The following is a 15721-nucleotide window of genomic DNA, read 5'->3' as shown; positions in this document are numbered from 1 at the left end:
CTAGAATGAAGCGGAATTATGTACACGAATTTTGATTGGGATAAATGAATGGTAAAATTGGCATAGGTGCACTGCCCACCTGCCGAATTCTGTCGAAAAGAAGCCGTTTGAGGAGTCACGCCATGCTATCGCATTCAATATAGAACCAATAAAAGTTGTTCGAGGTTTTTTCCAGACACAAAAAAATGCTGGCTAACACGACCAAAAAAAATAAAGCTTGGGGCAGAAAAAAAAATATCCACAACTGTGCTGTTTGCCTACACAGTATATTTTTCAGAGATTCTTCAGCGGTTTTTCACTAGTGGGAGGATTTATCCATATAAACACACTTCACGCGGGCTTGCAGTTCCTACGCAGTTAAGTTCATATAAATAAGCTACAGATATTCATGTTTACGTTTTTGGGATATGGGAGGTACACCCAGGTTTTTTGCGGTATTACACAGATTTCAAAGATTTTTATTTCCTCAGAACTACGAGAAAGCAGGCTCGGAATAAAGCCTACTAAAGCCTGACAGAAGCCCCAGTGCTTTTCGGTAGATATTAATAAATACGCAAAATTGAGAAGCTGTAAAATCTAAGGTTATTTTGATAAAAATATTGAGCTATACCTAAAGCTGCAGATGATTATGAGCAATAGGGTAATGAGCAATTGAATCAGAGAGGAGTATGAGATTTACATCAGAGAGGAGTATAATAAAGTACAACATGACAATAAGCGTAAAACTGTGGTTGTGTTTTACCCATTGACATAACTACCAAACCAGTCTACACAATGCCAACAGCTCCTGCCTTCGATGCAGAAGTTTTATTTAAAGGGTAATTGTTCACCTGTGCTTTACATTCGTTTCTGGTGTGTTTGAAATGAATAAGGTCTCAAACGTTTTTTTGCATGTACGTGTGTTGAAAAACAAAAAAGAACTGCCAGCCGTAGTTTGTAATATGTGTGCTTGCATTTGTAAAAACCGGAATGATTGTATACTGCTAAATTTATTGTATTTGCCATGACGGTTTTTTCTGTATAACTTGAAAAGGCTTGATGTAACAAAGTCGGTCCGGCCTAATTATTCTATACTGGAGCTTTCGCATCTGATTTCCAAATTCAACCCGTTTAAATATATCAGTCTAGGAATTTTCAAAACGCAGGCATGTTCTGCTGAGCTGCGGCGAAAACGCCGCTCCCAACAGGGTGTCCCATAAATATGGGAGCACGCGCCAGCCAATTTGATTGAAAACGTTCCCAGAGTGCCCTGAACATCCTCCATTAAAAAAACTTCCCGAAGAACAGGAATGTCCTCGCTAACGCCAACTCTTAATGGAGACCACCGACATCATCTCGTTATACTGCCCTGTGACCCTTTGTTCTCGCCAATTACTTTTTCTCGATAGTCCTGCGTGTCTTAAACAATGTGTAGTTTCAAGAAAATAAGATCGTCCACCCTTTTTTAAAAAGTGTTTACACAACAAAGAAGGCCAAAACTCTCCTAAGTGTTTCTTGTTTTCCTCTTAGTATTTTCAATGCAAATACCTCTGCATTTTATAAAAGCAACGTTCAAATACTCGTGGTAAAACCTGTATTGATTATTACCCGCAAATACACGCTGGTGCTACTGCTTAATTTATCACAAACTCATGTACATGCCTACAATACACAGCCATCTATTGCGGTGGGTACAGGGACGGCGAAAGAGGTGCCTGAATTCTAGACACGTATGTACAACCGGCTGAGGTTTCAAGTTTATATACAGTGTATCCGTGTCCGGAACAGTACAAATGAGAAGACAAATATTTGGCTGCCGTTCACTCACAGCTTGCTTGAATAAGTAGCGCGGGTAATTTGGATGGTCGCTGTAACGGTGGATAGACTACACGAAGTGAAGTTTGTTTTTTTATAGAAAAGAGGGAATTGATGCAAAAGACGATTAAGCTTGACGATGCCTTGGTACCCTAAATCACTAGGCAGTCCAGATATAAACGCAAAAACCATGTATTACATATAAGGTACAGATCTTTACTACAACGGTAACACTCAAGGAGTAACACCTTTATTAATAACGAAAATCTGCACAGTAGTAGACAAAACCCAGAATAATACAGATACACGTACACATTCATGCACACAGGTGAGACGAAGTAAAAAATTACACATAATACTCGTGGGAAACAGATAAAAATATTTATATACACACATCCCTTTAAACACAAACGTTCATGTAGGCACATAAGTCGAAGAGCGCAATTTGCATTTTTACAGTAGAATTTTAGCTTCAATGTATTGTTTTTTGCTGTTTTTTTAACGTGTTTTCAAACGAAAAGAACTCACCAGCAACGGGGAATATGTTAAGGCATTGAGAGCTTAAAAACTCAGTTTTGCTTACCATATTCATCCGCGTTTGCGGAACTCTGAGATTTACCACTTAAAGATTGTAACTTACTTGGCTATCAGGAACAGAGCACACGTGATTCCGGTAAATGTGTAGAAGCAGTCGCAGATAATACACTTGGTCGAATTTTAATATGCAGTTTTTAATAAAGAAGGCTTGAGTGCGTTAGTTTTTTGGTGCACCATAATATCCCTCAACAGCACGCAAGACTCTTTTGCAGTGCAAGTACTTTTTTGGTAATTTGAAGACGAGGTCGTACCTCTACAAGATTACACTAAGAAAACTTTGCAAAAATACGGCATTTAACATTCAACAACTTTTAACCAAACAGGCAGTAGACTCGAAGTTATACAAAAATAGGCCAACAAGTTTGCTTAGTTGCGAAGTAAGCTTCGAAACGAAAACAGGAAATTAAAGATTTTTATTAGACCCCACACCGGCACATTTTTGGGAATAAACCTGGTCAATTGTTATATTGTCATAATGAATATGTACACAAATATTTTTTGGTTATTCAATGGCTTAAAATATTAAGTTTCGTGTCATTTATCGTTAAAGTAAGCGTATTCACGTGTAGCGAATTAAAAAGGTTTGATAAATAAGCATTGACAATATGTTAAAGCAACGATAATGAACTGGAAGGGAAAAGGAGATAAGTGTCAGCAGCGTACGTTACCAGCTCACGCGAGGTATGTATGCCGGTTAGCTCAATGATATATAACAAATATTAACGGCCCCAGTATTGATCCGCGAAGGACACCATGCATTACTGCCTTTATATAGGATGATGTTATTCTTTGGAACATATTAGGACCCATTACACAGATAACCACACAATAGATTTAATCGAATACATCAAGCCACATATTTAGAAAGCTTCTGAAAACGGCCTTATGATGTACGCAATGAGGTGGCTCGCAAAAGTCTATAAATGCGCGAAGGGTATATTTTTGCCTTGACTATTATCTAGTATTTTGTGTTTAGCAACGAACAATGCTTGCTCTTTAAAGTCATTTTTTGTGAACCCATAATACGAATCAACCATGATATTGTGTTCATGGGAAAAACCGGTTATCCGAGCATTGCTATGACCCTAAAAATATTAGACAACAGACGCAGAACAGTTTGTAAATCGACAGTTTATTCATATCGCCACCTTTATGTACTGAAAATATTCGAGCCACTTTCATATTCTCTGGAAAAGCACAAAATGAATGCCTCAGTTTTGCAGTAGGTCACAAGTAATGAATTATAACTGCGCAGAAGTACTTTAAAATATTTTTTATATCATCACATCCCGCAGGTACGTCATTTATAAAGCAAGCATCAATGTAGCTACTTTTTGGGGGTTTGGGGGCGTGACTGCTTAGCGAGTGGATAGGCACAGAGAACTATTCACCGGAGTTTGCAGGCCGAAAGTTGTAAAACCGACATGAATAGAATAGTCATTCAGAGAGCTTGGTCTCTAAGTTAATTTACCATTTGCTGTGAATATTTCAACAAGTTTTATGAAATGAATATTACATATGGTTTTATCTATCAAGTTCCTGATCTATCGCCAAACTTTGCGACTATTATTTTGAATGAAGGGAAAATTACTTATACAGTATCCAGAGTTACATTGTTTAGATCGTTGTTAATTTCACTTAAGTAATTTTTTGTATATTCAGCAAGTAAGGCTAGGTTTCTGCTGTTGAGAATCTCGTGATAGATTTTGTTTTTCTTATCCCTGAGTAAAGTGACTGGTTCATCCAAGACTTCTAAGACTACTTAGGAGTAACACCTTTTTTCATTTGTAAAAGACGGTGTTACATTGGCTTAGGACGTAAGTTGGAGAGCATATAATGATGCATTGACATCCGCTGTATTGTAATAACGCTCCCAATAAGTTTCTTCGATTTGTTAACGACAGTCGTTGATGCCGGAGCTATTAAAAATCTCTGAATATATGAAAAACTGCGGTTGTCACAATACCCACGAGAATACCTCCAGAATACCCACGACCTCCAGAATCTGGAGGTCGTGGGTTCAGATCCCACCTGGCGGGCGTTTTTTTTCCGCTTTCTTTCTTTCCAAATTCTTTATATTGTTACGTGCGGGGAACGACCGCTTATTGCAAAGTCAACAAGGGGGTAGCTCAGTATGTCCGACTGCAGCCGCGAACGCTAGCAACCTCGTCTTTCTCTACCTTGTCAGCACATTCCCTTAAATTCGTTGGTCAATTCCTTGGGACACTTGACCTTGTGGACCGTGACTAGACAGCGTAACATTTCCCCGGGTGGAGACGTTGCCCTCCGGGCCACTCAAGGCATGCCGCGGGAGTAGTAGGGTTTGCGTCGGGCCACGTGAACTGTTTGAGACTTGCTGCTTCGTCTGCCATTTCTAAGGAGCCGTGAGATGACGTAATTCACATCGCTGGTAAGATTGAGAACTACAAATGGCCCTGTGTAGTGTGCCAGAAGCTTTTCACACAGACCGCGTTGGTGGAGGGGGTCCAAAGCAACACAGAATCTCCTCTTCTGAACGACATGTCTCGGTGGCAGCTATCGTAGCGCAACTTCGACCGGTCTTGCGAGGCCAGAGTACGTAACCTAGCGATTAGACGGGCTTCTTCAGCGAGGCACAGAGTCTTAGCTACGCTGCGGTCATCGTTCACAGAAAACGGAAAAATCGTGTCCAAAGTGCTCGACGGCGGACGCGCATAAAGGAGGTAGAAAGGGCTGTATCCTGTGGTCTCGTGGCGGGCGGTATTATATGCGTACGTAATGAATGTCAAGATGGCGTCCCAGTTTTTGTGTTTGGAATCAATGTACATAGCTATCATGTTCGTAAGTGTCCGATTGGTGCGCTCAGTGAGGCCGTTCGTCTGCGGATTGTAAGGGGTTGAGTGACGAAGCTGCGAGAAAGAATGCCGGAGCAGTTCTTCGACAACATCAGCGGTGAATTGGGGCCCACGGTCGCTGATGATGACGCGAGGCGGGCCGTGGTGGAGCAGAATACGGTGCAAAAGAAAGTTTCAGACCTCGGTGGCAGTAGCTGATGGGAGCGCAGCGGTCTCTGTGTAACGGCAGAGGTAGTCCACACAGACAATTATCCAACGGTACCGTGCGCTGACCGTGGGAATGGACCGAGCAGGTCGATACCAACTTTCTCGAATGGAGAGTGCGGTGGGTTTACCGGGTGCAGTTTGCCAAGTGGCCTTGACGCAGGAGTCTTGTGCTGTTGACATTCGAGGCAACTCGCGACGTATCGTTCTGTCACCTGACGCATTTTGGGCCAGTAAAAGTGCTGGCGCGTGCGGTGAAGCGTCCGAGCAAGTCCCATGTGGCCCGCAGTGGCATCGTCATGCATAGCTTGGAGAACAGAAGTAAGCAAGCTTTGGGGAACTACAAGAAGCAATCGGGAACCGGTTGACGAGTAATTCGTTTTGTAGAGTAACCCGTCATGCACACAGAAGGAGCTGCGCGTTGGACTTTGACGTGCTGAATCGAACAGTGATGCTAGGTGCGGATCTTGCAGTTGTGCTTTCCTGAATTTACTGATGTCGGGAAACTCCGTGGTCACAGCTGCAAGATAATCGTCGAGGTTATCAGAATCGCCGTCTGTTGTTTCCATTGGGAGGCGGGAAAGACAGTCGGCGTCAGAATGTTTGCGGCCGCTCTTGTAGGTGACCGTAAAGTTGAATTGCTGAAGACGCAAAGCCCACCGTGAAAGACGGCCTAAAAGGGGCGCGGAGGTTCACAAGCCAACACAGTGAGTGATGGTCCGTAACTACGGTAAAGCTGTGGCCGTACAGGTAAGAACGAAAGCGTTGAGTCGCGAATATGACTGCCAGGCACTCTTGCTCCGTGACCGTGTAATTACGATCGGCTTTGCTCAGCGAACGACTGGCATAAGCAATAATGTGTTCACGGCCGTCATGACGTTGAACTAGCACGGCACCAATTCCCACTGCGCTAGCGTCCATGTGAACTTCTTTAGGGGCCAGGCGGTCAAAATGGCGCAGGATTGGACCCGACGTAAGCTCAAACTTCAACTGCAGGAAAGCTTCTTCACATTCTGGAGTCCAGATGAAAGGGACGTCTTTTTGAAGCAGGCGCGTTAGGGCAGACGCAATGTTAGCAAATCTGTGCACGAAACGTCAAAAATACGAACAGAGGCGAAGAAAACTTCTTAAATCCTTTACAGACTGTGGCTCTTTGAAGGACGCAACAGCCTCAGTCTTGTTCGGGTCTGGTCGCACACCATCCTTGTCAACCAAAAAGGCCTAAAACAAGGGCTGGGCGCTCACCGAAGCGACATTTTTTTTAGTTCAATACGAGGCCTGCGTTCTGTATGAGGTCAAGCACAACAGCTAGACGGGAATTATGCTCGTCGAAAGTGCTACCGAAAATGACGACATCATCCAGATAGCACATGCATATGTTCCACTTCAGACCACGCAAAACTGTGTCCATGAAGCGTTCTAAGGTGGCAGGCGCATTACACAAGCCAAAGGGCATAACATTAAATTCGTATAGTCCATCTGGCGTGACGAAAGCCGTGGTTTTCTTTGTCGCTTGGATGCATAGGAATCTGCCAGTATCCGGATCTTAAGTCGACGGAAGAAAAGTAAGGAGCTGAGTGGAGGCGGTCAAAAGCTTCGTCAACCCTTGGTAGAGGATATACATCCTTTTTTGTAACAGCATTCAGGCGGCGGGAGTCAACGCAAAACCGCCAAGAGCCGTCTTTCTTCTTCACCAAAATAACGGGCGCTCCCCAAGCACTCGAGGACTCCTGAATCACGCCTTGCTTCAATATTTCGCCGACTTCGTCGTTAATAACTTTGCGCTCGGATGGTGATAAGCGATAAGGTGTCTGCCTAATTGGTGGTGCTGATTCAGTATTTATGACGTGGTGCGCCCGCGATTTTGAAAACGACCGCGTGGAGCGGGTCTGGGAAAAATCAAATACGGCAGAGTACCGAGAAAAAATCCTCAACAGAGACCGGCGTTCGTCAGAGCGGAGAGATTTATCAATCATTCCAATGAACTTTGCTTCCTGGGGAGAAAGATTCAGAGAATGAACTGGGGCATCGGTCAGTGCAGAAATTGCGGTTGGGGCATATTCGTCGTACGAACCAATTTTTATGCCCTGGGGAAGCACGGTGGTTTCGTTCGAGCGGTTCACCACCCACAATCTGGCACAGCCATCAGCAACTGAGACGACACAGCGCGGAACAAGTAGGTTCTTTTTGGCACAGCGTTCATGTACTGGCTCCACCAAGGCTTCGAACGTGCCTGATCGGATTGTGGGCGAAGTAACAATAAAACTTGCCGAAAGTGCTGGTACGGCACAGTCTTCCAATACAGAAAGAGCGGCGATATCAGTGCAATTATCCATGAGGGGTGAAGGAACATCATCAGGCAGGTGAATTTCTACATTCGCGGAATCAACAGTAGCGCCACACTCTTTCAGGAAGTCAATACCCAATGTGACATCGTGTGTGGAATGGGGGAGTGCAGTGAATTCTGTCTTGAACACCTTTCCACCGACATGCACTCCTGCTGAACAAGTCCCAAGCGGACACAACACTTCGCCTCCAACTCCACGAAATGTAACAGGTTGATCCCAATGAAACATCACCTTTCGTCGTAAACTCTGTTTAAATCTCAAACTCATAACCGAAACCGTAGACCCAGTGTCCATCAAAGCGCTTACGGGAATTCCGTCAATTATAACGTCCACTTTGTTCTTTAATATTAAGACAGGCAGAGGTATTTCCCAAAAAGACTGTCCCGCGACCTCACCCCATCGGCCGCGCCGGCTAGTTTCTCGGCGGGGGCGAGCGACGTCGTGGAGAGGGGGACCGCCGTAGGCGCTGAGTGGGGGCTGTTGCAATCCTGTCAGAGGCGAGAGAGTTGTTGCGACGAGATTGCTGGAATGCCTCCTGTCAAGGGGAAAGTGGTGACTGCGGATGTCCGTAGCCCCCAAAATCGCGAGGGTAGGTAGTGCGCGACAACACGGGCCGTTGTTCGAATCTCGGTGTTTGGCGACGGCGGCGGCAATAACGCGCAATGTGGCCAACGCATCCGCAAAAATAGCAGACAGGAGGTTCTCTCCGAAACTCGGTCTGACCGTCTCTGTACTCGAGGTTAGGGCGTCTGACATAGCTTGGGTACTGGGATAGGTATGGAGGGTTGAGATGCTCATTACGGCTCCTCCTATCCCGTTCGACGTGAGGTGCCAGCTCCCGGGGATCCGCGAGCGTCATTGAGTTGAACCGGGTGTTCCTGGTTGGGAAAGCGTTCAACGGCTCTTCTTGCATTGCACAGCCATCGCGAACGTCATCAGGCCGCTGAGTCAACTCTGCGTGCCGTACGAGTTCTTCTCGCACGATACACCACACAATCTCAGCGAGGTCGCCTGACGCGGCCACATCAACTGCAGCGACCGTGGTGACATTGGAAAGACGTCCAAACTTGGTCGTAACGCGCCGCATCTTCAAAACTTCAAACATCCTGCAGTGCTGGATCACATCGGCCGTAGTGTTCAGCTGATCTTTGCTTATCAGAAAGTTGTAAACATCTTCGGCGATGCCTTTAAGAAGGTGACCCACTTTGTCTTCCCCAGACATCGCGAATTTACGATCCGGCAGAGCTGCAGCACGCCTTCAATGTATGCCGTGCATGTTTCCCCCGGGAGTTGAGCTTTTTGTAGCAAGGTCTGTTCGGCTTTTTTCTTTTTGGCTTCGGAGTCACCAAAACGCTTCCTGATTTCCGTTACAAAGCTATCCCAACTGGTGACGGTTGATTCATTATTTTCGAACGAAGTCAACGCTGTGTGAGTCAGGGAAAACGGAACATTGTCGAGCTGCATGGTCGCATCCCATCGGTTGTATCGGCTTACTCGTTCGTAGTGCCGTAGCCAATCGTCGACATCCTCACCGGATTCGCCAGAGAAGTCGCGGGGCTCTCGTGGATGTTGCAAGGTGGTCAGTGGAGCCACGCGATGAGCTGGTTCGTTGGGCATCTCCGTCAGCAATGGTGGTAGACCAGCGACTCGTCGGCTCCGGCGAGGAACCTGGGTGTGCTGATGATCCGTCGTGGCGTACCCCGCACCTCCACCACAATTGTTACGTGCGGGCAACGACGGTTTATTGCAAAGTCAACAAGGGGGTAGCTCAGCATATCCGACTGCAGCCGCGAACGCTAGCAACCTCGTCTTTCTCTACCTTGCCAGCACATTCTCTTAAATTCGTTGGTCAATTCCTTGGGACACTTGACCTTTTGGACCGTGAGTAGACAGCGTAACAATATGTTTCAATGACCTGCCACATCTTTCCCTTTGCTTTCTCAGGTTTTCTTGACTGCAAACAATATATATTATATATATATATATATCTATATATATATATACATATATATATATATATATATATATATATATATATACATATATATATATATATATATATATATATATATATAAGGAAATGAGGGGCTCGTTGAGTAAATACAGAAACATAGGTCGGCAGTCTACAACGCCGAAGGAGGCATAGGGTTGTGGTTAGGCTCTATTTTCTAGTACGGTTAATGAAGTTAAGATTTTTTTTTTAACTATCAGGAAGAAAGAAAGAAAGAAAAACACGCGCCCAGAGTAGGGACCGAACTCACGCTTTTCGATTAGATCTCGAATGCCTTACCAATTCGGCTATCTGGGCGACTGTGTTCTCCTTCACTTTCTTGGCTATTTATATTTACTGGAAGTGTATCTGACGCTTGAGATTGGTAGCCAGCGGTACTCTGACTACACGGGGAGAAGGGGACCTTCTTTTCCACCCCCGGGGCATAACTCAAACGTCTACAGCCTGTCATGAGTGGGTAACTGGCGGGAAGCCCTCTTATGCTACCTAGGCATCAAGGCTGCCAGAGCCGAGACCCTCGCTAGGATTTCGAAGAATAATATAGTAAGGAAATGAGGGGCTCGTTGAGTAAATACAGACACATAGGTCGGCAGTCTAAAACGCCAAAAGAGGCATAGGGGTGTGGTTAGGCTCTATTTTTTAGTACGGTTAATGAGGTTAAGATTTTTTTAAATATCAGGAAGAAAGAAAGAAAGAAAAACACGCGCCCAGAGTGGGGACCGAACCCACGCCTTTCGATTAGATCTCGAATGCCTTACCAATTCGGCTATCTGGGCGACTGTGTTCTCCTTCACTTTCTGGGCTATTTATATTTACTGGAAGTGTATCTGACGATTGAGGGTGGTAGCCAGCGCCACTCGGACTATACACTTACAGTTAATATAAATAGCCCAGAAAGTGAAGGAGAACACAGTCGCCCAAATAGCCGAATTGGTAAGGCATTCGAGATCTAATCGAAAGGCGTGGGTTCGGTCCCCACTCTGGGCGCGTGTTTTTCTTTCTTTCTTTCTTCCTGATATTTAAAAAAATCTTAACTTCATTACCCGAACTAAAAAATAGAGCCTAACCACACCCCTATGCCTCCTTTGGCGTTTTAGACTGCCGACCTATGTTTCTGTATATATATATTTATATCTATATATATATATCTATATATATTTATATATATATTTATATATATATATATATATATATATATATTTATATATATATATATATATATATATATATATATATATATATATGTTCTGGCAGTCTTGGTGCCATAGGGAGGCTAAGAGGGTTTAACGCTGTATGACCACTCTCGACATGTCGCAGACACTCGAGTCACGGCGCGGGGATTAAAAGAAGGTCCCCTTCACCCGAGAAGTCAGACTGGCGCTGGCTACCACCCCCAAGCACAGGAAAAAATTACTTTGACATAAATACCCCAGAAAGCGGAGGGGGGGGGATCGCCCCGCCGGTAGCGTAGTGGTTATCGCACCAGACCGGTATACTGGAGGTCGTGGGTTCGGATCCCACCTGGCGGGAATTTTTTTCTCCGCTTTCTTTCTTTCTTTCCAAATTCTTTATCTTTTTCAATGACCTACCACAACCTCCCCTTTGCTTTACAAGGTTTTCCTGGCTGCCAACCCTTATTTCTGCGTTATTTCTATGAGCCCCTCATTTCCTATTATGATGCGCTACATGCATAGCGAGGACCTCTGTTCTGGCAGTCTTGGTGCCATAGGGAGCTTAAGAGGGTTTTACGCTGGTTGACCACTCTCGACATGTCGTAGACACTCGAGTCACGGCGCGGGGATTACAAGAAGGTCCCCTTCACCCCGAGAAGTCAGAGTGGCGCTGGCTACCACCCCCAAGCACAGGAAAAAATTACATTGACATAAATACCCCAGAAAACGAGGGCGAAAATCGCCCCGCCGGTAGCGTAGTGGTTATCGCACACAGACCGGTATTCTGGAGGTGCTGGGTTCGGATCCCACCTGGCGGGCATTTTTTTTTCGCTTTATTTCTTTCGTTCCAAATTCTTTATCTGTTTCAATGACCTACCACATCCTCTCCTTTGCTTTCCGAGGTTTTTTTGGCTGCCAACCCTTATTTCGGTGTTATATCTACGAGCCCCTCATTTCCTATTCTGATTCGTTACATGCATAGCGAGGACCTCTGTTCTGGCAGTCTTGGTGCCAAAGGTAGCTTAAGTGGCTTGAACGCTGGTCGACCACTCTCGACATGTCGTAGACATTAGAGTCACGGCCCGGGGGTTAAAAAGAAGGTCCCCTTCACCCCGAGTAGTCCGAGTGGCGCTGGCTACCACCCCCAAGTGCAGGAAACAAAAATACCTTAAGATAAATACCCGAGAAAGTGCTGGGGAAACAGCCCCGCATGTAGCGTAGTGGTTATCGCACACAGACCGGTATTCTGGAGGTCGTGGGTTCGGCTCCCACCTGGCGGGCATTTTCTTCCGCTTTCTTTCTTTCTTTCCAAAATCTTTATCTGTTTCAATGACCTACCACAACCTCCCCTTTGCTTTCCGAGGTTTTCTTGGCTGCCAACCCTTATATCGGGGTTATTTCTATGAGCCCCTCATTCCCTATTCTGATTCGCTATATATATATATATATATATATATATATATATATATATATATATATATATATATATATATATATATATATATATATATATATATATATATATATATGTGTGTGTGTGTGTGTGTGTTTCTGTGTGTGTGTGCGTGTAGTTCCGGATAAATACCTATTCGGGGAACGAGTCCCGAACCCGTTAAAAGATGAAATATTAGTGCAGTGAAAAAAAAAGTTTTGCACTATAAATTCCCCCAAAAGAATGTTTGCCCATTGAAGATATTGAAACTTTATTAAGCATGGTGCGATGTTAAAGTCAACTTTAAACACCTAAGGATAGATTATAAGAAAAACGAAGCCAGAGCTCGGTGCCCCCCTGAATTTTCCACTAATGGCCAAATGCTTCAACTACCCCGCACGAACGCCGATGATCTCCAACTTGTTTTTGATAATACGTACAAGGCCCTTCTATCCCACTACACCCTATCCGCCGCGTATACCCATCTGCGCGCCACACCCCATGACCAACCAGCAAGTCATAATCTGTCGTGGCCTAAAGTTCAGTACCTTTAAAGAATCACATCATCCTCCACCAAACCTCACCCACAATCTATACCCGTCAATGACAACACTGTGACGCCCGCTCACCACAGTAGACCTCGTTTACTCATGACCTACTCCCCTTTCTTCACCACCGCGGAGCGGTTCCAGACTGGGCTGATCAGCGCGGATCCGGCCCGGCACAGGGCCTAGGTTTCTCAAGCTATTTAGTCAGCCCGGTCACAAGGCATCCTGGACTCTTCACCCCCACCCTCACCTCTTTTCCTTTTTCTCAATGAAAGGTCACAACTGCTGCCAGCCACTTTTTCACCCTGACCGAATGTTGTGCTAAAGGCACCCACAAGAGACATGACTGTGGGATTTGTTGGCACGTCTTGTTCCCTGCTAGTGTACCGCTTGGATGGTAACAACGAATTAACAATCTACCAATTCTGTTTGGGTTATTTCCTTGTCATGTCAATATTCTTTCTGTAGAGCGGAAAGTAGAAAAGGTTTTTGATGTTTACAATCTCCTCTTGTGAGAACATCTTTGGGGCTATAGTGGGGTTGAAGAGTTACCAAAGGCTAGTTACAAAAAAGGAAGCTGTTTAACCAATGCCGGCAGTGATGACATGTTGAGCGGAACCTTGGCGCTTACTAAACAACTAGAAAGCAAATAGGTCCTCCCGACATGCCTTGGAGCGAATAATGTTAGAGTAACGCTTAGGGATTATGGTAAAAACTCGAATAGAAGATATCACAGAACAAGATATAAAAAGAAATGGACTTGGGCTGGCAATGAAGTGTGACAAACTGACAACAGGAGTAGCCTAAGAGACCAGAAGGGGAAGGCTTTTAACTCGGTGAACATACAAAAGATAAGCTGTTGTTGTTGTTGTTGCTGTTGTTGCTGATGGCGATGATGATGATGAGTTCTTTTAAATAAGGCAAAGTGCAGCTCCGTTTTCATTTCCCGTTTATTGTCCCTAGCTAAGCGTGGAAGGAGACGCGGCAGCGAAAAAGCGCCGACCACGGCATGCATCATCAGTCTTAGCACCACAAAAACCAAGAGGGAATGCTACCTGCATTCTTACAACCAAACAATATACCAAAACTTCCACATAAACCACCCACACACATTAGGGCGTGGCATGCGCCTGTGAAGAACATATGTTTTAGGCAAGAGATTACCGCACCAAATTTAAGACACTAGTGGAAATTTGCGAACTCGATTCGAACGAACGAAGAGGTTCGAATGAACCTCTCGATTCGAAAGAACACCATCTCTCGAAGTTTGAATAAGCACACGAAATTCTCCCTTTGCACATCTGTCCGCCTACGATCCGCTGTTGTGCGTTTTAGGAACCTAATTCCGCGGTCCGGGTCCGTTGGCTGTATTTTTCTCCCATTCTTTTTCCGTATGGTTCGCTTAACTTGTATAAAGACGATGTCCGAACTTACAAAAAATAATGGCTTGTACTGACAGCGCACGTGCACTCCTGTTTGTTTCTGTGTCCGCCCTTAGCACTGCTGTTTTGATTCCTACGATAACATACCAACCAGCTAAAACGTCAACACTTTTGAGGTGCTACAACGTGGCAGAGGTCGGCGGACTCAATCATGAGTCTACTCACTCAGACTTATTTGGGCAGAAACTCACACGTGAGTTTGAGTTTGAGTGAGCGCGAGGCTAGTGTAGCATGGTAAGTTTGTGCTTGAGTGAGTTTGAGCCCGACTGAGTTTGAGTACGACTGACACCGACTGAGTTCTGAGTCCATTTTGAGTACTGAGTACATTTTGAGTTTGAGTACATTTTGAGTTTTGAGTGCATTTTAAGTTTGAGTACTTTTTTATACTGAGTACATTTTGAGTTTGATTACATTTTGAGCTTTGAGTTCATTTTGAGTTTGAGTACAATTTGACTACTTAGAAAATTTCGAATTTGAGTAAATGTGAAGTTCTGAGTACATATGAGGATCCTATGAGGCCGATATGGTTGGCGATTAGGTTTCATGTGCCGTTTTGGAATCGCAAATCAGGTTAGCTTCTGGTACTGCAGCATTGGCGATGCGTATTATCGGTTGGGGGGGGGAGACATCGGTGGTGAGGGGAGTGTTACTTCAAGGCGAAGTGGTAGAACAGCGTATTCCGGGAATGTTATATGCAGACGACGTTGTTCTTTTAGCTTATAACCTGACCGATATGCAACAGCTAATAAATATTAGCGGCCTCGAATCCACCAACCATGGGGTAATTTTTAGTGCAGAAAAATTACGAAATTTAAATTACGCTATCACTACGTATAGCGTAATAACGTATAGCCAACAGACTGTCATCATAAGTCATAGGTTGGGATCAAATTCAAAATGACGCCACGAGGGCGTGTGGAGAATCATATTCAAGGTCTAATAAGGGGAATCACGTGGCGAATTACCTAGAGTGAAGGAATATGAATATTTGGGAGTGTGGATAAACGAAGGGGATAACTACTTAAGAATTCACGCGGAGCAAGTTAAGGTAAGGGGAAAGCGAAACGCAGCTATATTGGAGCATACAGCTTTTTGAAGGTATAACAAATAGGAAGTTGTAAGAGGAATGGTCAAAGGAGTTATCATTCCCGGTCTCACATTTGCGAATGCTGTACACTGCTTAAAATCACACGTTCTATTAGGCCTTGAAGTGAAGCAGAGAATGGCAGGACGTTTGGCCTTAGGCGCGCATGGAAAAACAACTAACGAAGCAGTACAGGGAGATATGGGCTGGTGTCGGTTGAAGTTAGAGAAGCACAGAGTAAAATGTATTTTCATA

At 44.7% G+C, this 15721-nt stretch overlaps 1 protein-coding gene across 1 annotated transcript in view; it reads right to left on the bottom strand.

Annotated features, from left to right (window-relative positions):
- The window catches only part of LOC144142030 (nose resistant to fluoxetine protein 6-like), a 112992-nt gene that overhangs the window by 10267 nt on the left and 87004 nt on the right, over positions 1-15721 (bottom strand). The gene's annotated exons all lie outside the window — the stretch shown is intronic.

Source organism: Haemaphysalis longicornis, unplaced genomic scaffold (assembly GCF_048455015.1).
Source record: "Haemaphysalis longicornis isolate Haplotype H1 unplaced genomic scaffold, Haemaphysalis longicornis Haplotype H1 scaffold_6, whole genome shotgun sequence".
In the NCBI taxonomy this organism is placed as follows: domain Eukaryota; kingdom Metazoa; phylum Arthropoda; class Arachnida; order Ixodida; family Ixodidae; genus Haemaphysalis; species Haemaphysalis longicornis.
This window is presented reverse-complemented; position numbering and strand designations above follow the sequence as displayed.